General features: G+C 35.6%; 1 protein-coding gene across 4 annotated transcripts in view; it reads left to right on the forward strand.

Moving 5' to 3' along the window:
* PTPN13 (protein tyrosine phosphatase non-receptor type 13) overlaps window positions 1-26,986 on the forward strand; it is a 178,189-nt gene that overhangs the window by 4,531 nt on the left and 146,672 nt on the right. The gene's annotated exons all lie outside the window — the stretch shown is intronic.

Here is a 26,986-nt window from a genome sequence, read left to right on the forward strand (position 1 = left end):
GAAAAGAGACAATCTTCCTTTATGAATCAAGGATATAAATCCCTTTATATGTAGTCATTTCTGGTTCCCTATTTATTAAGTAATAATTAGTGAAATTAGTAAATTAGTTACAAAGATAATAAAATAAAGCATTTTGATAAAGTGCTAAAAAACAAACATTCACTGTCTAAATAAAAACATTCAAAGAGTTACCAGCAAGTATCCTTAGAAAATTAAGAAGACTATGTTATATTTCATATTCTTTTTGGGAAACAAATCTGAATAAAGTTGCAGAGAGCAGGGCATATAGACTCCTTTGGCTCTATTTCATGTAAACACTTGCTTATTATATGCATGAGTGAAAATACATTACAACAGATATCTGGGACAAATATCAAATAAACTTCTCTGTTCTTATTGAAAAGTGTTTAAAAATTAGAGTTTTGGAATACCTTTTTAAAAAAGTCTTATTAGAGAATTGCCTATTATTTTATTATCAAAATTAAGTGAAATATTAGGTTTGTTATTTTTTGTTGTTGTTCTGTGGAATTGCTTTCATGAATAAATACTTTCAGGGAAATTTTCTTGCTACTAAAAATGAAAAATAACATACCAGAAACATATAAAGTTAGAACCACACATACATATGTTTTTTAATTTATGGAATCAAACTCTTTGAGCTGGAAAGATCTTAACCCATTTCACCTAATCATTTTTAGAGATAATGAAATAAGGCCCAGTTTAAATGACTTGTAAGAATATTGGCAGAGCAGAAATAATATAACTATTTTAAAATAAGTCATTGTGAGCAGTACCTATTTAAAGCCATAAAATTAATTCATGTATACATGACAGTAAAGTTTTAAAATTGATAACTTTCCTATGAGCATATCAACAGGATGTTTAGAGAAATAATATTAGATGACAAAAGTGGCATCACTTCAGATTCTACACATTTTAAAAGAATAATAAGGGAAAGTTATGACCAAAGGTATTGAAAAAATTGAAATGGAAATTGAAATTCAGTGCTGGAATTGAAATGCACACCTTATAGATAAAGAAGATGTATATATGTACAATGAAATATTACTCAGTCATCAGAAAGAATGAAATCTAGCCATTTGTAAGAAGTGGATGGAGCTGGTGTGTATTACACTGAGGTAAATAAGTCACAGAAAGACAAACACCAATGATTTCATTAATGGGTGGAATTTAAGAAACAAAACAGAAGAACATATGGGAAGGGAGGAAAAAAGAGAGAGGGAAACAAACCATAAGAGACAGTTATGTTGGAGAACAAACTGAGGGTTGATGGAGGGAGATGAGTGGGAGAAGGGCTGGATGGGTAGTGGATATTAAGGAGGGTACTTTTAATGAGCACTGGGTGTTGTGTGTAAGTGATTACTCAAACCAATAATGCACTGTATGCTAACTAACTAGAAATTAAATAACAATTTGAAAAGAAAAAATCACAATGGTATTGGATAGATCCATAGCAACATTGAATGCCATATCACAATGGAGTGATGTCTTCAAATTACTGAGGAAGCATTCTTTCCAAGCCAAATCATCAATCAAATGTAAGTATCAAATAAAGACATTTGCAAACATACAGTGTCTCAAAAAATGTACCTTCTATACACCATTTTTTAAAGAAGATATTACAAAACAAAGGAACAAACAAATAAACAAAAATGGAAGACCCTGGGTTGAAGGTGCATGATATATGCACAGCCGAGAAGTGAAAGTAAATCCTGGGCTGATAGCTGTTCAAAAATCCTAGAACATGTCTAATTTAAACAGCAGGAGAAAAGAAGCCTCCATTAAGATGTCTTTCAGGGAAAAAGAACTATTAATCATTTTCAGAGAGGTTTAACAATTCTTTGGAGGGTATAGGAAGGGCAATGAAAATGAAGCAAATGACTACTAATCAGCCTTCTAAAGATATTTGATTTATTAATTTGTGTATGCATATTGCTTTCATACAACATTAACTTTAAAATACTCGCACAAGAATGCAAAATGCAAAGATATCATTATATCACTGTATGTTATATCACAAAATTAAAAATAATCTAAATGTCCATCAGTAGGAGTATGATTATATTATGGTACTGCCAAATGAGAGATTACTATGTATCCTTTAAGAAGGAGAGAGAATCTGGATGTGTACTAAATGAGAGCTAGATATATGTTTAAAGGGGAAGAAGGGAACAGGTTCAAAACTTGGCTCCATAATGTGATCCTGTTTTTTAAAGTAAAAAAAATTCTTCTAAATATATATTACCTTTAGACATTGAAAAACAAAAAATTGGGGAACTTTGGATTTTTACTTCCTAATTAAATTTTTTTGTATTGAATTGTTTATAATGAGGATGGCCTTTGTGTACTCACAAAAATCAACACAGATGAATTTTTACGAAGATTACTTTTGAGCATAGAAGTCAATTTTTCCATACTTTCATTTAACAAAATTCACTCATCAAACTATTGTGTTTGGTATTGGAGAGACAGAGATGAATAAAATATATTTTCTGTATTTAATTAAAAAAACAAAATGGACACCTTAAAAGACAAAAACTACCAAAGCCCATTCAAGAAAAGTAGATAACCTGGATTGCCCTATATCTATGAAGATGAATGGATGTATATTTTTAAATGTTCCACAAAGAAAACCCCAGGTCCACATTGCTCCACTAGAGAATTCTAAGAAGTTATAAAAGAAATAATAATAATTTTATATCAAACACTTGAAGAAAATTGAAGAAGATCAAATACTTTCCAACTAATTCTGTGAGGTCAACATTAATTTCAGAATCGGATAAAGCCATTAGAGGAAATAAAACTGTAGACTAATATATCTCATGAATGTAGAAGCAAAACTTTTTAACAAAATTTTAACAAATTGAGTCCAATAATATATAAAAATGTTAATATATCATGACCAAGTAGATCCCAAAAATACAAGACTGGCTAACCATTCACAAATCAATCAGTGTAATTCACCATATTTATAAACTATAGAAGCAAAACCACATATTCATCTCAGTAGATGCAGGAAAAAAATTTAATAAAATCTAACATCCATTCCTGATTAAAAAAAAAACAAAAAACAAAACAAAACAAAAAAACCTCTCTGCCAACTGGAAATAGAAAAGAACTACTTCAACTTGATAAGGGAATCTACAAAAAACCTATCACTAAGATCATACTTAATGGTGAAACAATGAATTCTCCCCCCCTGAGATTATAAGTCAAGGGTGTCTGCTATCATTACTTATACTGAACATTGTGCTCAATGTTCTAACCAATGCAATAAAGCAAGAAAAGAAATGGAAGGTATCTGGATTAGAAAGAGGTAAAACTATATTTATTTGAAAACAACATGGTTATCTACAGAGAAAATCTGATAGATCTACCAAAAAAGAAATGCATTAGAACTAATAAGTGACTTTAGTAAGTTACAGGACACAAGATTAATATACAAAAATGAATTGTATCTTTACATAGTAGCAATGAACAATCAGAAATTGGGCAGAATAGGACTGTAGGCTCACCTCATCTCATGGATACAACTAGATAACTATCAAATCATCCTAAATATCCCAGAAATTGCCCTGAAGACTGGCAGAACAAACTCCACAGCTAAAGGTAGAGAAAAAGCCACATCAAAGAAAGTAGGAAGTGTGGAGACATTACTTGGGAGACAGACAGATTGGCTGCTGCACTGGGAAGGGAGCCATAGTTGCAGAGAAGAGTGAGAAACAGTCCAGCACAGAGGGGAGCACACAGGGAAAACAAATCCTCATAGCAATTGGCTTGGAAAGGAAAAGAGCCTGAATTTCATGAGTTCTTGCAACCAGTGGGGTATAAAGCCTGGACTTTTAAACATCACTGGCTTGGCTCTGAGAGAGCTTGAGCAATATTGGGGCTGCTCTTGGAGAGAAGGTAGGCAAACAGCCTACAAATATATAACATGGAAAACAATGATCTGAAGAGCACCTGAGGCACACATTGGGGAGGTTATTTACTCATTTTGGAGTGTGTCCCAGAGAGACTGCATTTAGGGAGAGACCCCTCTGAGAAAAAAGGAACTGACTGGCACCATTTTGTGCCCCTGGCACTAGGCATAAGCACAAGGCCAGCTGCAGGAAGAGCTCAGGGCCAACATTCACTATCTAACTTGTTCACACTGAGCCAACCCCCACCCTATGCTCTGGTGGAACCACCGCTCCCAGTCACATTGGCCTTAGTCCCAGCACAGTGGGCCCGTTCTCCCAGAACACTGGCCCAAACCCCAGCCAATACCACATTTCCCCACACAAGAGTTTTGCAGAGCCTCAGTTCCTGCCATGGTGGCAACAGGTTTTATTTCACAAACAGACAAGAGCACATCTGGTTACAATGTACCACATTCAGACCAGAGACCAAACATGCCCACAGCATTCAAAGAAAGCCTCTGCAGACAACTGGCCTGAAGGACAAAGTGTCCAGGACAAAACATGAGAGTACATGCTGCCTACATTGGAAATAGTCCCAGAAGAGCCAGGCCTTGGGAAACATGAGACATTACATGGCAGGGCACTCCAGGACCTCTTCTTTATAAGGCCATTATCCTCAAGAACAGGAGACATACCTGACTTTTCCTAACATAGAGAAACAGGCACAGACTTACACAAAATGAGAAGACAGAAAATATATCCCAAATGAAAGAACAGGACAAGGCAATGGCCAGAGACCTAAGCAAAACATAAAAGTAACATGCATGATAGAGAATTTAAAATAATGGATCATAAGGATACTCACTGGAATTGAGAAAAGAGTGGAAGACACTCTTTCTTGACACAGAGATAAGGAATAACATAGTATAGATAAAGGGCTCAATAAATGAGATGAGAAACATGCTTGATGGAATGAACAGCAGGCTGGAAGAGTAGAGGAATGAATTAGAGACCTAGAAGAGAGTAATGGAAAGTAATGGAACTGAACAAAAGAGAGGAAAAAGAATTATACAAAACAAGAATAGACTTAAGGAACTCAGTGATTCCATCAACTGTAATACCATTCTTATTATAGGAGTCCCAGAAGAAGAAAAGACAGAAAATAGGGCAGAAAATTTATTTGAAGAAATAATAGCTGTAACTTCTTTAATCTGGGGAAGGAAGCAGATGTTCAGATCCAGAAGGCACAGAGAATTCCCATCAAAATCAACAAAAGCAGGCCCACACCAAGACATATTGTAATTAAATTGTCAAAGTATGGTAATAAAAAATTCTAAAGGCAGCAAGACAAAAGAAAACAGTAACTTAAAAGGGAAACCCCAGAAGGCCAGCAGGAGATTTTTCAGCAAAAACTTTATGAGCCAGAAGGGAGTTGCATAATATATTTAAAGTTCTGGGTGGCTCAGTCGGTTGGGCCTCTGACTTCGGTTCAGGTCATGATCTCACAGTTTGTGAGTTCGAGTCCCGCGTTGGACTCTGTGCTGACAGCTCAGAGCCTGGAGTCTGCTTTGGATTCTGGGTCTTCCTCTCTCTCTGACCCTCCCCCATTCATGCTCTGTCTCTGTCTCAAAAATAAATAAATATTTAAAACAAAATTAAAGTGCTTAATAGTAAAACTCTGCAGCCAAGAATACTCTATCCAATATGATTATCATTCGGAATAGAAGTAGAGCTACAGAGTTTCCTAGACAAACAGAAACTAAAGGAGTTCATGACCACTAAGCCAGCCCTGGAAGAAGTAGTAAAGGGGACTCTTTAAATCAAGAGACCAGAAGTGACAGGATAAGGTGTGAAACATAAAAGCAGTAAAAATGAATATTTCTGTGAAAAATCAGTCAAGGAACTCACAAAATAAAAGGATGTAAAATATGAGAACATATACCTAAACATGTTGGAAGGAGAGGAGTAAGGAATGGATTGCAACTTAAACAACCATCAACTTAATATAGACTGCTGTGTGCAAAAGAGGTTATATACAAACCTAATGGTAACCATATATCAAAACCCCCTAATCTGCAAAGAATAAAGAGAAAGAAATTCAAATATATCACTAAAGAAAATCTACTAAACATGAGAGAAAGACAATAAAGGATCAGAGAAAATCTTTGGAAACAATCGCAAACAAGTAATAAGATGGCAATAAATACATATCTATCAATAATTACGTTGAATGTAGCCAGAGTAAATGTTACAATCAGAAGACATAGAGTGACAGAATGGATTAAAAAAAAACAAGACCCATCTGTATGCTGCCTATAAGAGACTCATTTTAGACATAAATACAGCGGCAGATTGAAATGAGGGGATGAAGAAATACCTATCATGCACATGGATGTCAAAATAAGGCTGGAGTACTAATACATATATTGGACAAAATATACTTTAAAACAAAGACTGTAACAAGAAGCAAAGAAGGACACTATGTATAATAATAAAGGGGACAATCCAACAAAAAGATATCATAATTGTAAATATTAATCCAATATAGGAGCACACAAATACATGGAACAGTTAATAACAAACATAAAGGAACTAACTGATAATAATAGTAGGTGACTTTAACACCCTACTTAAATCAGTGGACAGACCATCTAAACAGAACATCAAGAAGGAAACAATGGCTTTGCATGATACACTGGATCAGATCGGTTTAACAGATATATTCAGAACATTTCATCCTAAAAAAAGCAGAATACAATGTTCTTTTCATGTGCATATGGAACAGTCTCCAGAATAGATCATGTATTAGCCCACAAAGCCAGCCTCAACAAATTCAAGATAGAAATCATGCCATGCATATTTTATGACCACAATGCTATAAAACTAGAAGTCAACCACAAGAAAAATATGTGAAGCTCACAAATACATGGAGGTTAAATAACATGCTACTCAACAATGAATGAGTGAACTAGGAATTAAAAGAAGAAATTAAAAAAAGCACATGGTAACAAATGAAAATGAAAACACAATGGTCCAACACCTGTGGGATGCAGCAAAAGCAGTTCTAAGAGGGAAGTTTATAGCAATACAGGTCTACCTCAAGAAGCAAGAAAAATCTCAAATAACAACCTTGCACCTAAAGGTGCTGGCAGGGGGCTGGGGGACTAAAACCAGTGGAAGGAAAGAAATAATCAAAAACTCCCAAACAAAAGTCCAGAACCAAACTGCATCTCAGGTGAATTCTACCAAACATCTACAGAAGAGTTCATATCTATTTTCAAACTATTCCAAAAATAGAAGGGTAAGGAAAACTTCCAAATTATTCTATAAGGCCAGCAATACCCTGATACCAAAACCAGATAAAGACACCATGGGGCAGGGGCGGGGTGGAGGAAGAGGACTACAAGCCAATACTCTGATGAACAGAGATGCAAAAATCTTCAGTAAAATACTAGCAAGCCAAATCCAACAATAGATTTTAAAAAATCATTAACCACAATCAAGTGGGATTTATTCCTGGGATGCAAGGGTGGTTCAATATTCACAAATCAATCAGTGTGATACATCACATCAATAAGAAAAAGGACAAAAGGGGCGCCTGGGTGGCGCAGTCGGTTAAGCGTCCGACTTCAGCCAGGTCACGATCTCGCGGTCCGTGAGTTCGAGCCCCGCGTCGGGCTCTGGGCTGATGGCTCAGAGCCTGGAGCCTGTTTCCAATTCTGTGTCTCCCTCTCTCTCTGCCCCTCCCCCGTTCATGCTCTGTCTCTCTCTGTCCCAAAAATAAATAAACGTTGAAAAAAAAATTAAAAAAAAAAAAGAAAAAGGACAAAAGACATGATCATTTCAGTAGATGTAGAAAAAGCATTTGATAAAGTATAATATCCATTCATGATAACTCAGCAAATTAGGTTTAGAAGGACCTATACCTCCACATAATAAAGACCAAATATGAAAAACCCACAACTAACATCATCCTTAATGGGGAAAAACTGAAAGCTTTTCCGCTCAGGTCAGGAATAAGACAAGGATGTTTATGCTCACCATTTTTATTCAGCAGTCCTGGAAGTCCTCGCCACAGCAATGAGACAACAAAAACAAAAGGAATCCAAATGGGTAAGGAAGAAGCTTTTTCACTATTTGTAGATGACATGATACTATATATAGAAAATCTTAAAGACTCCACCAAAAAAACTGCTTGATCTGATAAATGAATTCAACAAAGTTGAAGGAAACAAAAGCAATGTACAGAAATCTCTCACATTTCTATACACCAGTAATAAAGCAGCAGAAAGAGAAATTAAGAAAGCAATGCCATTTACAATTGCATAAAAAATAAGATACCTAGGAATGTACCTAACCAAAGAGGTAAAAGACCTGTACTCTGAAAACTATTAAATACTGATGAAAGAAACACAAGGAAATGACACAATGAAATGACACAAGGAAATGGAAAGACATTCCATTTTCATGGATTGGAAGAATATTGTTAAAATGTCTACAATACCCAAAGCAGTCTACACACTTAATGGAATTCCTGTCAAAGTTCCAGCAGTGTTTTTTACAGAACTGGAACAACTTGTGTGGAACCATGGAAGACCCCTGAATAATGAAAGCAATCTTAAAAAAGAAAAGCAAAGCTGAGGCATGACAATCCCAGACTTCAAGTTATATTATAAAGTTGTAGTAAAAAAACAGTATGGCACTGACACCAAAGTAGACACATAGATCAATGGAACAGAGTAGAAACCTAGGAATAAACCCACAACTATATGGTCCATTAATCTTCAACAAAGCAGGAAATAATACCCAACAGGAAAAAGACCCTGTTTAAAAAATGATGTTGGGAAAACGGGGCAGCAAATGCAAAAGCAAGAAACTAGTCCATTTTCTTACACCATACACAAAAGTAAGGTCAAAATGGATTAAAGACCTAAATGTGAGACAGGAAACCATTAAAATTCTAGAGGAGAGTGCAGGCAGTAACCTTTTTGACATCAGTCATAGCAACATTTTTCTGGATGTGTCTACTAAGGCAAAGGGAACAAAAGCAAAAATAAACCATTGGTACTACATCAAAATAAAAAGCGTCTGCACAGCAAAGGAAGCCATCAGTAATACTAAATGGCATCCTATGGAATGGGAGAATTTTTTGCAAATGACATATATGATAAAGTGTTAGTATCCAAAATATATAAAGAACTTATACACCTCACACCCAAAAAACAAATAACTCAATTAAAAAATGGGCAGAAGACATGAGTAGATATTTCTTCAGGGAAGACCTACAGATGACCAACAGACACATGAAAATATGTTCATCATCACTTACCATCAGGGAAATGCAAATCAAAACTACAATGAGGTATCACTTCACACCTGTTAGAATTACTAAAATCAACAACCCAAGAAACACAGTTGTTGGTGAGGGTGTGGAGAAAAAAGGAACACCCGTGCACTGTTGGTGGGAATGCAAACTGGTGCAGCCACTGTGGAAAACAGTATACAGGTTCTTCAATAAGTTGAAGATAGAAGTAGCCTATGATCCAGCAATTGAACTATTGTGTATTTACCCAAAGAATACAAAAACGGTAAATTCAGAGGGAATACATGCACTCTTATGTTTATAGCAACATTATTTATAATAGCCAAGATATGGAAGTAGCCCAAGTGTCCATTGATTGATGAATGGATAAAGAAGAAGTGGTGTATATAGCAATGGGATGTTATTAAGCCATAAAAAGGATGAAAATTTGACATTTGCAACAACATGGATGGAGCTAGAGAGTATAATGCTAAGCAAAATAAATCAGTCAGAGAAAGACAAATGCCATACCATTTTACTCATATGTGGAATTTAAGAAACAAAACAAATGTGCAAAGGGAAGAAAAAAAGAGAGACAAATCAAGTAACAGACTCTTGATTATGGAGAAAAAACTGATAGCTACCAGACGGGAGGAGGGTGGGAAAATAAGTTAAATAGGTGATGAAATTTAAGGGGTACACTTGGTGTGATGAGCACAGGGTGATATGTGGAATTGTTGAATCACTATGTTGTACACCAGAGACTAGTAGAACACTGTATGTTAACTAACTGGGATTAAAATAAAAACAGATAATCAAAAAAAAAAAGTAAAGTATAAGTTGTGAAGTAAAAAAATATGAAACCATTAGGAATAAAAGATGTGAAGACCTATATAATGAAAACAAAAACGATGTTGAGAGAAATTAAGGAATATCTAAATAAATGGAGAGCTATGCTGTGTTCATAGATTTAAAAACTCAATATTGTCAAAATTCTTTGAATTGTCAAGTCTATAGATTCAGTTGAGTCCCAGCGAGCATTTTTTGTTAAGATTGGTGAGTTGATTCTAAATCCATATAGAAATTTAATGGACTTAGAATGGCCAAAACAACATTGAAAAAAGAACATTTTGGAAACTCACATTACCTGATTTTAAGACTTCTAAATTACAGCAATCAATGGGATATTATGGAGTCTATGAAGAGACCCATATTCATACGCTTGTTTTTAGACAAAGATACAAAGTATGATTCATGAATGGTGCTATAACCACTGGATATCCATTAAATTTTATTCTTACCTCATGCTACAGACAAAATTAATTTAAACATGGATCATAGATCTAATCATAAAACTTAAAATTACAGAAGTTTGGGGACCATAACTGTGACCTTGGGTCACAAAGACTTTTTAGAAATGATACCAAATGCATGATTCATAAGAGAAAATAGATAAAATGCAGTCCAGAATTAAAACATCTACTCTTAACACATTATTAAGAAAATAACAGAAGTCACAGGCTGGGAGAATATGTTTGTAAATGATATAAGTGATAAAAGGTTTGTATCCAGAATATATAAAGAATTTTAAAACTCAGTAGTAAGAAGAACATGACCCCCCCAAAATGGGTCAAAAGATTTGAATAGTTCGCCAAAGAAGATATACAGATTTCAGATTTCAAATAATTTGAAATTTATTAGTCTCCAGGAAATACACAAATCTCAGTATCATTAGTCATCAGAAAAGTAATAAGATTAAAGCCACAAAGAGATATTACTACACATCTATTGGAGTGCTTAAAATTAAAAGGTTGGCCATACCAGGAATTGGCAAGGAGTTGGGGGAACTGGAGCTTTCATTTACCATTAGTGGAGATATAAAATGATATAATTTCACATTTTGGATGCTCTTAACAATTTCTTTAAAAGTTAAATATATACTTATCATGTATATTTCTAAGCACTTACCCCCCAAAAATTAAAACCTACCTCCATCCAAAGACTTGCATGTGTATGTTCATCTTAGCTTTATTTGCAGTAGGCAAAATCTGGAAACAAACCAAATTCTATCAACAGGTGAATGGATAAACAAACTGTGGTATGTCCATGTAATAAACACTATACAGCAAGGAAAGGGGGTAAACTATTGATACATGCAGCCATGCGGATTAATTTCAAAATAATTATGCTGAGTGAAGGAAGTCAGACCATAGAAAACTGTACTGTATGGTGCTAATCTAAAATTCTAAAATATGAAAACTATAATGATAAAGGAGATAAGTAGTTACTTGGGGATGAGAGGTACAAGAAGGGATAGGATGCAGGAATTACAAAGTTTGTGAGGAAATTTTTCAGGGGTGATAGATAAGTTTATTATCTTGATTGTGATAATAGTTTCACAGATATATTCGTATCAGAACATCAAAGTGTAGTCTTTCAGTATATGCAGTTATTGTGTGTCAATTATGCTTAATAAAGCTACTTTAAAAATATATCAAACATTCTGTAACCATTATTTTTAAATTTAGAACTTGCCTTTTTTTCTTATTCATTTGAAACTCTGTGTTTTTAAAAGAAAATCTTTTCTGGGGCACCTGGGTGGCTCAGTCAGTTAAGTAGCTAACTCTTGATTTCTGCTCAGGTCATGATCTCACAGTCATGAGATCAAGTCCCACGTTGAGCTCCTTGCTAAGAAGCATGGAGCCTGCTTAAGATTTTCTCTTTCTCTAGCGCGCGCGCGCTCTCTCTCTCTCTCTGTCTCTGTTTCTGCCCCTCCCCCCTGCTCGCCTCTCTATCTCTCAAAAAAAAATGTTAATTAAAAAAAAATAAAAAATCTTTTCCAGTCGAATGCTGACTCTGACTGCCTTGGTTTATTTTTCTCTTCATTGAGCAAACAGCAGAAGTAGATTCCCCACCTTAAAAAATTAATATCATCGGGGCGCCTGGGTGGCTTGGTCGGTTAAGCGTCCGACTTCGGCTCAGGTCATGATCTCACGGTCCGTGAGTTCGAGCCCCGTGTCGGGCTCTGTGCTGACAGCTGAGAGCCTGGAGCCTGTTTCAGATTCTGTGTCTCCCTCTCTCTCTGCCCCTCCCCTGTTCATGCTCTGTCACTCTCTGTCTCAAGAATAAATGAACGTTAAAAAAAATTTTTTTTTAATTAATATCATCTAACTCTAAGAATAGAATCATCTAATATGTATATATAAATTGGTATATTAAGTTTAATATATTAAAATGATTAAAGATATGAGGGGAAAAACAAAGTTCAAGACACTGAAAATTTTAAAAATAGGTAGTGCTACAGGCTGTATTTTGTTTTCTCAAGAGTCATATATTGAAGTCCTATCCCCCAATACCTCACAGTATGATTGTATATGGAGGTGGGTCTTTAAAAAGGTTAATTAAGTTAAAATGAGGTTATTTGAATGGTCTCTACTCCAATATGACTGATGCCTTTATAAGAAGAAGAAATTAGGACATACACACACAGGGCAAAGACTATGTGAGGACACAAGGAGAAGATGGCCACTAACAAGCCAAAGATAGAGGCCTTAACCAGAAACCAGCCCTATTGGCACCATGCTCTTAGATTTCTAGACTCCAGAATTGTGAGAAAATTCATTAATTGAAGTTACTCAGGCTCTGATGTTTGTAATGGTAGCCTTAGCAAATTAACACAAGTAGGATGAAAAAAAGTTAAATAAAACATCTAGAAATTAAATAAATAGATCCTAAATTTATAACCTCATAGGAGATCTTTAACAGCAGTTGACACAGATTCTTTTTTCTTTGTAAAGAGGAAATTAGTAATATGGACATAGAACTGAGGAGTTCACCTGAATTTAAAAATACAAGGGAGTTAAGGTTCACGGAAGATTGAATGAGAAGGTCCAACCTACCTCTAATATGAGTTCCTAAAGAAAGCTCTAGAGAAAATGAGAAAGAGAACAATAAATGAAAATATAGTAGTAGAGAATTTTTCAGAGTTGATTAAATACATAAATCTATATTCTAGAAGTTTAAATCATAGTCAAAATAAAAATATATCCATACCTAGATTTGTGGGCTTGGACATAAAGAACACAATAGATAAAGAGAAGATTTTTAAAGCCATCAGAAAAGGAAAGATGGATTATTTACAAAGAAAAAACAGGCTAATAGCAGACTATATAGCAGCAACAATAAATCAGAATTTGGTAAGATATTAAAACTGCTATGAGAATGTGTTATAATTATTTTAAAAATAGTAAAACGGAAAATCATTGAAGAGTAATAACCTAGAGCAACAATGTCCAATGGCAATACAATATGTCATATATATAATTTAAAATTATCTAGGAGCCACATTTTAAAAGGTTAAAAAAGAAATAGATGAAGTTAATTTTAATATATTTTGTTTTATCCAATATATTAAACTGTTCTAATATGTAACCAATATAAAAATATTAATAAGATATACACTTTTTTATACTAATGTAAAATCTATTTTACACTCACAGCCCATCTGAATTCAGACTCTAAATTTCATCCAAAATATTTAGGTTTTATACAATGATAAAAAAAATTTGTATACTCAAGTTGTTGTGAGCATACTTTTATTTGTTTGTTTGAAATTTATTTACTTTTGAGAGAGAGAAAATAGGGGAGGGGCAGAGAGAGAAAATCCCATGCAGGCTCAGCATTGTCATCAGAGAGCCCAACATAGGTCTGACTTCACGACTGTGAGATCATGACCTGAGCCTAAATCAAGAGTTGGATGCTTAAGTAAGGGAGCCACCCAGGGGCCCTGCAAGCATACTTTTTAAAGTTTCCCGGTAAATGATTAAATATTCATTTTAAAATTTAAATATAATGTAAAATTTAGTTCCTCGGTTATGCTAATCATATTTCTACTTCTTTAAAGCCGTATGTGGCTAATGGCTACTGTACTAGAATGTGCAGATAGAATTTAATGTCCTCCTAAACTGTAGTTGAAGAAACAGGTCAAAACAAAAGCATTTTCACATAAAAACTGAATATTTACCATCAACAAAACATCACTGAGGAAACTATTAAAAGATGTATCTCAGGAAGAAGGCAATGTAGCCCAAAAGGAAGAAGAACACTTCCAGAAGGAATGATAAGCAGAATAATTCATTAACTTGACAGTAACTCTAAATAGGCATTGGCTATATTAAAACATGAATAATAATGATGTCAAATTCAAAATTGTCAATAAAATAATGACATTTAGACTAGGATAGATGATAGAAGGCAAAACAGTTTAAGAGTTTGACTTATGAGAATGGTAGGTTTATTGACCATTTTTAGACCTTGCATAATCAAATATCCTTAAGATTTTGAAGGATAATCACAAAACAAAAAGAATGTAAAACTTCCAATATGGTAGAACCTCATGCATGAGAAGGGAGACAAAGCACTGAACTTCAAACTGATTTCCTGGTTTTGTAAACCTTTGCAGGAAATATAGAAAGTTCTTATGGATTAAAAGCCTTTGAGTAAATCTTTGTATAGTCTGTGCAGCTTTTAAAAGACCAAATCCTAACTAGTCTCTTTATATTACATTCCTAATTATCTACAATCATAATTTTCTTGATTAACAGGGTGTATCAGTTGTCTTGACAAGCTACATCTTGCCTTGCCTTTTTAAAGCCACAATGAACAGGTCCTTCAAGTTAAATGTGTTGGAGCCAGACAACATTACCCCATTTTCTCCCTGGAAACAAACTATAAAACATGAAATTAATATCTAGCATTCTTAAAATGAATAATGTCCCTTTCTTAACAAGTGTAACCACCCCCCACCCCCAGAAAATACACAGTCAATACACTGTTTTGATTTGAAATTTTTTTGGCTCTAGATGTGACAGACTATTTTATAAACTTAAAGTCATACAGGGTGCCTGGGTGGCTCAGTAGGTTGAGCCTCCGACTTGGGCTCAGGTAATGATCTTGTGGTCCGTGAGTTTGAGCCCCACGTCAGGTTCTGTGCTGACAGCTCAGAGCCTGGAGCCTGCTTTGTATTCTGTCTCCCTCTCTGCCCCTCCCCCACTCTTCTCGCGCGCACTCTCTCTGTCTCTGTTTGTCTCTCTCCCTCTCTCTCAAAAATAAACAAACATTAAAAAAAAAAACGCTTAAAGTCATACATTTATGAAGGAAAGTTGCTACAGATCATGCTTTCTAGCCTCATCCTAGGCTGATAAATACGATTTTACTCACCATATATATTGTTTAAATTTTATAGTTACAGGATTTAAAAAAATATATATTGAGGTATAATATATATAGTAAAGAGAGCTATTCTTTTTCTTTTTTGTAACTGGATGTTTGCACCTCTTAATCGGCTTCACAAGAACATTATTGTTAATTGTACAGCCTGATGAATTTTATGAAAGTACACACCCATGTAACAACCACCCAGATCAAGATATAGAACATTTCCAGGACCTGATAACGTCTCCCTCATTCTTTCCTAGTCAATTATTTTTTTATAATGTTTATTTATTTTTGAGAGAGAGAAGGATCATGTGCAGGGGAGGGGCAGAGAGGAAGACACAGAATCCAAAGCAGGCTCCAGGTTCCAGTGGACAGCAGAGTCCAATGCGGGGCTCAAACCCACCAACCAGGAGATCACGACCTGAGCAGAAGGGGGATGCTTAACCGACTGAGCCGCCCAGGCGCCGCAGCCCTTTCTTTTTGAGTGTAGTTAACATACAATATTATATTAGTTTCAGGTATATAGCATGGTGATTCAACTTCTCGATATGTTATGCTATGCTCAACACAAATGTAGCTACCACCTGTTGCCATACAACACTCTTACAATGTTATTAAGTATACTGTGCTTTTTATTCCCATGACTTACTCATTCCATAATTGGAAGCCTGTATTTCCCACTTCCCATCACTAATTTGCCCACCCTCCACCTCCCTCCCTCTGGCAGGCATCAGTTTATTCTCTGTATTTATAGATCTGATTCTGATTTTTTGTTTCTTTATTTGTTTTTTAGTTTTCATATATGACTGAAGTGATATGGTATGTGTCTTTCTTTTTCTGACATATTTCACTTAGCATAATACCCTCTAGGTCATGTTGTCACTAATGGCAAGATCTCATCCGTTTTGTGGCTGGGTAATATTCTGGGGTGTGTGTGTGTGTGCGCGCGCACCACATTTCCTTATCCATTTGTCTATCAGTGGTCACTTATGTTACTTCCGTATCTTGGTTATTATAAATAATGCTACAGTAGACAGAGGAGTGCCTGTATCTTTTTGAATTAGTGTGTTCATTTTCTTTAGCTAAGTACCCAGTAGTGGAATTACTGGATCATATAGTGTTTCTATTTTTAATATTTTGAGGAACCTCCATACTATTCTCCACAGTGGCTGCACCAATTTATATTTCCACCAGTAATGCGTGGGGGGGTTCCTTTTCTCCACATCATCCCAACGCTTGTTATTTCTTGTATTTTTTAACCATTCTGACAGGTGCAAGATGGTATCTTGCTGTAATTTTGATTTGCATTTCCCTGCTGGTTAGTGATGTTGACCATGTTTTCATTTATGTGTTGGCCATCTGTATTTAGAAAATGTCTTTTCAGGTCGTCTGTCCATTTTGTAATAAGATTGTTTGGGTTTTTTTGGTGTTGAGTTGTATAATTTCTTTTTATATTTTGGATATTAACTTGTTATTGGTTATATCATTTGCAAATATCTTCTTTTCAGCAGGTTGGCTTTTTATTTGTTGATGGCTTCCTTTTCTATGCAAAACCTTTTTATTTTGATGTAGTCCCAAGAGTTTATTTTTACTTTTGTTTCCCTTACCTTAGAAAATATACTTAGAAAAATGTTGCTACAGCTATGTCAAAGAAATTTTTCCCTGTGTTCTCTCTAGGATTTTTATGGTTCAGGTCTCAATCCATTTTGAATTTATTTTTGTGTATGGTGTAAGAAAGGTTTCTTCTTTTGCATGTAGCTGTCCAGTTATCCCAGCACCATTTGTTGAGGAGAGTCTTTTCCCAATTATTATATTCTTGCCTTCTTTGTTGTATATTAATTGGGCATGTAAGTATGGGTTTATTTCTTTTCCTAGATAATTCTTGGTTACCAAGAGTAATCATTATTATAGCATGTTACATAGATAGATTTTGCCTGAATTTAAACATCATACAAATAGAATCATACAATGTAAGTTAAACTCTTTTCTATCTGATTTCTTTTAGTCAACATTTGAGATTTAACATTCTGTAACTAAGCTTTTTAAAGAAAGCATTCTACAATTAATTCTCTATTCCTGTACTCAAATATAGAAATTAAAAAGGGGCTTTATGTCTTGTATCATTTAGTAACAGGTTAAGATTTTTACCTTCTCAGGGTGATGTGTATCAGTCATTCTTTACATTTCCACAAGAAATGTTTCCTTTTGGAAATGGAACTGTTTACCATTCAAACATGCCTCCTTTTCCCTTTTCTCTTTGAGAAGGAAAAGTTCTTGAAAATATAAATAGGGAGGTTATATCTGAGGAGCAGCAGAGAATGGCATTAGTAAATACAAAAATATTTTTCATAAATAGCTTCAGATCATGGTTATGTGGAATCATGTCATCATAATTAAAGCCAGTTTCTCTCTGGAAAACTATATATTTCCTTCTTCTAGAAACCGAAAATATGCAGTAATCTTCATTGACCTTTTCATCCAGTTCTCCAGAGATAAAATAAATGCTAGTCACCCTTGATATTATTAGTTTTCCAGTCTTTGTATAAATTACAAGTCCTCGAAAGCAATTACAAGTTGCTGAGTTCATTCTTGAAAATGTGTAATCTTTTTTCCCCTGGTTTTATGCAGATAGCCGGAGTAGAAGAAGATGTTTTTTAGGAACTTGGAACTTTGTGTTGGGGGGAGAAAAAGTAAAACCTGCTATCTTATAATGGCCTTTACTATAAAATTCATTTCTGTTGCTAATTCCCTCCGTTATACTTTAATTTGGCAAAATATAATGCAGCTACTGTGTGATCTACAGAGACTGTCATGAAGTTGCTGGGTGGCAGTAGAAATGCCACTGCTTCAAGAAGATTAGCACTTGGTTCCAAAATTGTTCAGCGAGCAATATAATCAAGGCTTTAAATAGACTTTACCATTCAAGATGCACATTTTTGCAACTGCTTGAATGGAATGGTGAAATAAGATACGATTGATGTATTTCTTAAAAAATTTTTTAACGTTTATTAATTTTTTGAGACAGAGACAGAGCATGAATGGGGGAGGGTCAGAGAGAGAGGGAGACACAGAATCCAAAACAGTCTCCAGGCTCCGAGCTGTCGGCACAGAGCCCGACGCGGGGCTCGAACTCACAGACCTTGAGATCATGACCTAAGCCGAAGTTGGACGCTCAACTGACTAAGCCACCCAGGCGGCCCCGATTGATGTGTTTTAAGAAAGAAACCATTTTCAAGCAAATTTGTCTTTAAGAAGTCTACAGCGTGAAAGATTACATATGTAGGAAATAGTGCTGCTCTTGCCGTTTGGACCCTCCTTCAGGAAATAAAAATTGCTATTAGTCCCAGGATCTTTTGTAGGTACAAGCTGTATGCTTAATGACACATGCATATATCAGACAGGGTAGGGGATCAGAGTGCTCACCACAAGGCTTAAGGAGATACAACACAGATCCTGCGTTTCTAGAAAGTGTTGCAGAGGGGCGCCTGGGTGGCGCAGTCGGTTAAGCGTCCGACTTCAGCCAGGTCACGATCTCGCGGTCCGTGAGTTTGAGCCCCGCGTCAGGCTCTGGGCTGATGGCTCAGAGCCTGGAGCCTGTTTCCGATTCTGTGTCTCCCTCTCTCTCTGCCCCTCCCCCGTTCATGCTCTGTCTCTCTCTGTCCCAAAAATAAATAAAAACGTTGGGAAAAAAAAAAAATTTAGAAAGTGTTGCAGAAGAAACAATGCATAAGAAGTTCATTTGTAGTTTGCTTTACTTTGGGAACAAGAAAGAAAAAAACAAAAGTTAACTTTATTAGGTGGGTAAGGCAATTTCTTTCTAAATGCACAGTGAGATCTTCAGTTTGATGCCATTTATTCAGCTTCTTCCTCATAAATAGAAAAGAACTATTTAGGTCTCACTTCCAATCTAAAGTTATTTATGACAGCCATTCTGCCTTTCTAACACAAAATGACTTTATTATAATTTGGATAAAATAGTTACTTGGTAACACTTTCTGATTTGCCATATCTCTACCTCACTTGTGGCATAAAGCGGAAAAAAAAATTTAAGCATTAGGGTAGAATATAAAGGTATACATACTCCTCTCATGATGTTCTTACTATCAGTTAGTTGACATAAAAATGAGGCAAGCACAAGAAGCAGGTTGATTGAGCCATGATACCATTTTACTGACTCTGTTAAGGGCAGTAGTTCTCATATGTGTGTCGGATCAACTGGTATGGTTATCCGAATCCCCAGGAAGCTTTTAGAAAATACTGTGTAGAATCCTGTGCCCTGTCTCCAGAATCCACACCAAAATCCTGTGACTTAGGAGACAGGAGGCTTGTGTACTTTCTTAATTACCCCAACCCTCCTAAGGCAGATACTTCGTAAATTTGACTTTGTTTCAATATTCCAATTAACAAAACTGACACTTCCTTTGGATCATAGTTGGAAAAAATAACTGAAAATAATAAAGATTGGAGAATAAAATAAAGATCCAGAGTAATCTCTCAGTAAATAATTTAAAGTTCCAAAGAAAACTTTAGTTTTTTTGGAGGATTTTTTTTTCATAATGAAGCTCCAAAATAACCTTTTTTTGGTGACCAGCAAAATGTAAATTGATAAATTATGGTCATAACAGAACAGGGCAGAAGGACACCTTTAAAAGATTGTGGACCTGTAGTATAGAGTTGGAATTGTAAACAAGTTCATTTTTTTCAAGTATCACGATTGTATTATTATGATAGCATTATACTTGATCGCTAAGAAATTCATAGTTCATATCCTTAAATCACTTACATTCTAGAAAAAAATGTGTAAAAACAGTGTTACAAAAGCATTTTTTTCAGTATTTTGACATATAATTTTTGGATTTGCAGGGGCTTTTTTGTTTTTGTTTTTAATTTTTTAAAAGTTTTTGAGAGAGCATGCAGGCAAGGGAGGGACGGAGGGAGGGAGGGAGACAGAGAGAGAGAGAGAGAGAGAGAGAGAATTCCAAATAGGCTCCACACTGTCAGTGCAGAGCCCAACTTGGTGCTCAATCCCACAACCCTGGGATCATGACCTGAACCAAAATCAAAAGTCAGAATCTCAGCCAACTGAGCCACCCAGGCACCCTGGGTATGCAGGTTTTATTGATGAGCATAAAGAAAGTTGGTGGAAAAAGTAAACACCAAAGAAAAATGAAAAAGTAGGAACTTAACATATGAAAAGAATGAAGTGGGCAGCTTCCTCAGAATAAAGAATGAAAGAAGATGTGATAGAAACTGCTACTATTTCTTTCATGCTGTTTGGATCAGGTGGCCTGGAAATTTGCTGAAGAAGAGGGCAAATTCTTAAGACCAGTTTCCTTCTATACATATTGTCTAGCCATATATGCCCTGTTGCCTTTAATAATCGTAACCAATTTAGTTTTACTAATAGATTCTCTACATACCACCTTTGTTAAAATCAGATATCACTGGTGTTTTGTTAACAAGATGCATGATTTGGAATTACCTCAAGAATCTTGCACGTACATAACAAAACAAAACTACTAGAAGTCTAATTGATCAGATGCCCTACCAAGATTCCAGTGGTTGTGGTTTGGATAGGTGGCTTACATGTGTTTAGTGTTTAAAAGCAAAAACGAAAAACGAATGTGTGTACTTGTGTGAGTAAGTGTCATCATTAAGAAATAAAAATGTCTTTTTTTTTCCTCTTCTAATGAAAAAAAACTCATAAAAATACATCAATTAGAGGGCCTGTCTGCATAATTTCATTTTATTGGCATGCTATAAAATTCTGTTACAAATAAAAATTTTTAAAACTGTATGCTGATACCATAGTTGATATGTGTACATTCAAATTAACATCATCTAATAATCCATGTCATACCTTAAGGCAATCAATTTCACATGAGTAGTTTACTCAGGAAGTACAATGTGTATTGATTATAAATTTGGGTTTAAAAAATTTTTTTAATGTTTATTTATTTTTGAGAGAGACAGAGACAGAATGCAAGTGGATTAGGGACAGAGAGAGAGGGAGACACAGAAGCAGAAGCAGGCTCCAGCCTATGAGCTGTCAGCACAGAGCCTGATGCGGGGTTCAAACTCAAGAGTTGTGAGATCATGACCTGAGCTGAAGTTGGTCGCTCAATCGACTGAGCCACCCAGGTGCCCCTGATTATAAAGTTTTAAACTAGGTTTCCTAAATTTGAGGTCTATGCTAACTAGGAATACCATGTAATAAATAAAACATTATAGAAGGTAGATTCCCCCAAGGAACTAAAGAAAAAAATAATATTGTATGATACCTTGTACTTTAAATCATCTCTATTTCTTATGACTTCTAGGTAAGAGATGCCAAAAAATTCCTAAAAATCTAATATTTTCTATTTTTCTGAAATTTACAGTACTTCTAATACAGGCACCTTCTTCCTTTGGAGAAAAAAAAAAGCTAATAGGTGGTAGAAGATGAACTTAAAAAAATTTTTTTAATGTTTATTTGTTTTTGAGAGAGCGGAACGGTGTGAGCAAGGGAGGGGCAGAGAGCGAGGGAAACACAGAATCTGAAGCAGAGTCCAGGTCTGAGCTGTCAGCGCAGAGCCTAACGCAGGGCTCGAACCCACGAACCATGAGATCATGACCTGAGCCGAAGTCAGACGCTCAACTGACTGAGCCACTGAGGCACCCTGAGATGAACTTTAAATAGTGTCTTTTTATTAGATGTACTGTCTACATCTGATATCTTCAGAGAAAAGACTTATTAAATAATAACAGCTACCACTTTTGTGTATGTGCTGCCAACGTGAGCATAACAGCTACTACTTTTGTATTGTACTTTCTGTGTGCCAGGAACAGTTCTAAGAGCTTTTTCCATGAATCCTCACAACAACCTTACCTACCTGAAGAAGTCGAGGCACAGAGAGGCTAGGAAACTTATTTAAGATCACAGTATAAGCTGTAAAGGTCAAACCTAAGATATTAACCTAGGGATTCCGGCTTCAGTCTAAACTCCTAACCATTATACCATACTTCTGCTCTTAAATAAGACTACATCCTAAATTAACAGTCAGATACTAAAAGGAATGAAATGAAGCTTACAGCTGTCTGGTGTGTTTCTAAGTCTCCTGGTTGAGTTTAGAGATTTTGATGATTAGCAAAGTCTGGGACCTATTGCACCAGAATATAAATTCTTGAGGACCAAAGCTTTGTAGGCATTTATTAAAAGAAAATATACGTGATGTAAACATTAATGTCTTTGAAGACACTATCATTATTAATGTACACTATATAGATGTCTTAATTCCCATTATTTACACAATTTGTTCAAAACAGGATTGCTGTTCTATTCTGATTCATATTAGAAAAACTGAAGTTTTGGGGCGCCTGGGTGGCTCAGTCGGTTTAGCGTCCGACTTTGGCTCAGGTCATGATCTCACAGCTCGTGAGAGTTCGAGCCCCGCGTCAGGCTCTGTTCTGACAGCTCAGAGCCTGGAGCCTACTTCTGCTTCTGTGTTTCCCTCTCTCTCTCTGCCCCTAACCTATTCACATTCTGTTTCTGTCTCTCTCAAAAATAAATAAACATTAAAAAAAAATTTTTTTAGGGGCGCCTGGGTGGCGCAGTCGGTTAAGCGTCCGACTTCAGCCAGGTCACGATCTCGCGGTCCGTGAGTTTGAGCCCCGCGTCAGGCTCTGGGCTGATGGCTCAGAGCCTGGAGCCTGTTTCCGATTCTGTGTCTCCCTCTCTCTCTGCCCCTCCCCCGTTCATGCTCTGTCTCTCTCTGTCAAAAATAAATAAACGTTGAAAAAAAAAATTTAAAAAAAAATTAAAAAAAAATAAAAATTTTTTTAAATAAAAACTGAAGTTTTAAAAAAGTAGTAACAAAATTTATGAGGTATCAAATTTTAATTGGGAATTGATCTATAAGATAGACTGTAATTTCCAGTAAATCTTAAATAATTTATCACAAAGTTTTACTAATCGAGAAAATGTTGAAACATTCTAAACCAATTATTTTTTTCTGTTTGTGCATTGTTATACCAGATGATTTATCTAACAATGTCTATATTTGTATGCACATATGAACTGAATTTTTTAGAGAATTCTGTTTTATAGAATGAGTTCGTGAAATTCTTCGGAGTTTGGAACAGTGACCTCTGCATAGATTTTTGCCAATCACTCTAACAGAACATTTGGAAGTAGGACTACAATTTCTGTATATATATTTAAATAGGAAAAGGGATTTTTCAGGTCAAAATGATGTTGTTGTTCTAAGTCTTTAGATGATTTCCTGATACTTTTATTTAGTCCTGTTATCGTTTGTGTTACCAGTTATGATCATTTCCCTCTTAATGCCATAATTGAAAGGCTGAAAAATAAAATGAAGGGGACAATAGAAAGTAAGCTCCCTCAGGAGGAAAAAAAAGTGTGGATATGGGTCTTAGTTTAAGGGAACGTCAGAAAGAAGCTCTAAGTAAGATGCTTCTTTGCATATCAGATTTTTGCTTATTTCTAACTTTGCCTCTAGCTGCTTGAAATTCTGTTTAAGCAACTTTTTCTGTGGAATGTTGGTAAAAATCTATAAATAGAATCATTTGACTCCTGGAATCAGTTCACATCAGATTTACTGTTTCATAATAATAGCATTCTTGAGGATAATCATCACACAACTAAAACATTGTAGGACATCAAATTACAAGCTTCTGGAATTCCATTTTTAAATATTCTTTTGTTAGCATTCTGTGAAGGATTCTGAATGCATTTGCTTTAAATTCTTTCCTTGTAGTTAGACCAGGACAGTGAATTACACTCATTTGAACCAGTACCCTACCTCTCCTCACTTGTGGGTTTGCATGTGTGTATGTTTTGGGTATTTGACAACAATGCAGTGTGTTGTTGCAGCTGCTTTAGTTTTATTACAAGACATTTAAAAAACACATTTGAAAACAATGAAAATAATCCGTGTCATTCCTTTATGTGTGTGTGTTTTCTAACAAGCAAAAATATGACCAACCTTAGTAATTCTGTTTCTCACTGCTCTCTACCATTTCTCTGCCCAAAGTTCTTGCTGTTCCTTGTACAAACTTAATAATTTCCTGGCCACGTGTCTTTACTTTGGCTGTTTCTTTTCTTTGGAATCTCCCCCTTAACCATGGTCAAATCTTACTCATATTAAACAGCCACATATAAAACAAAGAAATAATTCTTTCTTCATTGTAGTTAGAGTAATTATGCTGCCTCTAATACTCCCTTTGTATTCTTTTTTCTCAGATACCTCATGCTTTCTGTCTGTAATACTGTGGACTCTTGAGCAAATGACTTGTCATGTTGAGAAGATTATGTTTAAATGTGAATAGTGTTTATAATAATGGCATACTTTACATAAACACAAACCTGTTGTACAAAGTACAATTTGAAAGATAAAGTTCTTGCCAGAGTAACAGTAGTTTTGCTGACCTTGGTTGTGCTCATAAATAAATCTCTTAATTTCAGACTGTTAAGCGATTATGGATTGCTTTCACCTTTTACAGTTTCTATACTGTGCTACCCTGTCAAGGATAGGGTTAGTCTGTGGCCTGAGATGAGGAGGAGAGTAGCAAACTCTTTTGGGTCTAAGTGGACACCAGTATCCAGTATGGCAGGACAGAACATAGCCTTTAGATTTCCGAGTGGCATTTATGCCTCTTGAGTTAGCTGTGATGTCCAATTATTTACAAATTCAAGTGGTAATAGATATACTAGAAATCATAATTCTATCCCCCAAATAAGGCTGACAGGAATTAGATACGAGAGTTAGAATCCCAGCTTCTTCTCTTAGCTTTAGGATTAGAAACTGGGCAGCTGTTTGGAAAGACTAACAAAAAGAATTATTTAAAATAGTGAGGTGGAGATTGGGAGTGATGAGTGAAAGAAGTGTGAGAGGGAGATTACAATACCATGCTTGCACAGATGCCCAAGAGAAGAACAACCTGTAGAAAAAAAGACTGACAAGGGGCAGTTAGTCTTAATGTTGAAGTACCCCAGGGTACAATCCTTGTCCTTGATTTCTATCTCAAACAAATTTTTTGGTGAGTTTACCCAATCACAAGACGTTAAATACTGTCTAGTAGGCCAGTGACTCCCCAAATGTATGTCCAGTTCAGACCTTTTTCCCAGTTCCAAATCCAGCTGCCTACGTGATACAGATCTAGTAGATACTAAATGTAGCAGATCCCATTCCAACCACCATCTTGCAAGCCCTACCTCAGCAACCTGTGCCATCCTGTATCTCCTCTACCTCAGTTGATGACCCTCCATCTTTCCCATTACTAAGACCAAAATCTAGGAGTCATCCTGATTCTTCTCTTCCTCTTGCTTCACATCCAGTTTGTCAGGAAATTCTGTTGTCACTCCCTTTAAAATACATTCAGGTTTTAACAGGTTCTCCACCACCCCTACTGTTACTAAGATGGTTCTAGGCCATCAGTATCTCATATCAGATATTAGTGAATTGCCTTCCTTACTGGTCTCCTAGTGTTTGTTCCCTTTTATTGCTAATTTGAAAGGAATTGGTTGTGGACTGTTTTATAAATATCTGTGACATGGGAAATACCAGTATTTCGGACAGCATCATTTGGCAAAGAAAATATTGTTCTTCCTTGTTTGAGTTCTCTTTAGTTTGATTGTGTAATATTTGTGCATGAAATACCCAAGAAGAAGCATTTAACAGAAAATGTGTAAAGTGGCTGTGAAAGACAACAATATACCTAGGTTTACCAGCTGCAATGATTCATTAAAACATACGTTACCTTAAGAATTGTGAGCCATGTTTTTAGCGGTCTGATATGTGATTGGGTAGGACTGTAAGGATCATTGGTCTGTAACTCAGCTTTGGTGCAACGTAAGATGTGCTGACTGATCAAAGGATACATTCAAACACACTTTTCTCCCTTGACACAGTTATTAAAGACATGTTTCAGATTCATGAAAAATGCAGGAGAACATATAGTTGTCCTTTTAGTCTTCAAAAAAGGAATGAATTTTAATAGTTTACTTTTTATTTCATTTTATTCTGGTCAGAATCTTGACCATAGGTAGAGGTTTAAAAGTCAGAAAGTATGGATGATTCAGTTCTAATAAAAGTTGTTTTCAGGAAAGAATAGGTACTATAGGATGTTTAACAAACTGTGCCATAAACTCTGGCAATTTCTTATGATTTGACTTAGATATCAGTACAACCTGTTCAGATTGCATAATAGCGGCATTGGCAGTCACAGGTCTTTTGTGACTTTATAGCAGTTTCTTGAGTCTGTGATCCAGTTCACATAGCAGTTACCTTAAAACTTATATTAAATTCCTTTTGAAATGGGAGGACAAAATAAAATTCCCTCTAATAAGTATATTTTGTTGAGCCTAATGTATACCTTTACTTTTCGAAGAAGGCCTGCTAAAATCTAAGGAATTATTTTTTTCAAAAGATTTTTTAATTTTTTTCTTTATTTTGGAGAGAGAAAGAGTGTAAGCGGGGGGGGGGGGGGTAGGCAGAGAGAGAGAGAGAGAGAGAGAGAGAGAGAGAGAGAATCTTAAGCAGGCTCCCCA

Source organism: Lynx rufus, unplaced genomic scaffold (genome assembly GCF_022079265.1).
Source record: "Lynx rufus isolate CCGP_SWC_20201006 ecotype Redwood Valley unplaced genomic scaffold, mLynRuf1.p SCAF_3, whole genome shotgun sequence".
Lineage (NCBI taxonomy): Eukaryota > Metazoa > Chordata > Mammalia > Carnivora > Felidae > Lynx > Lynx rufus.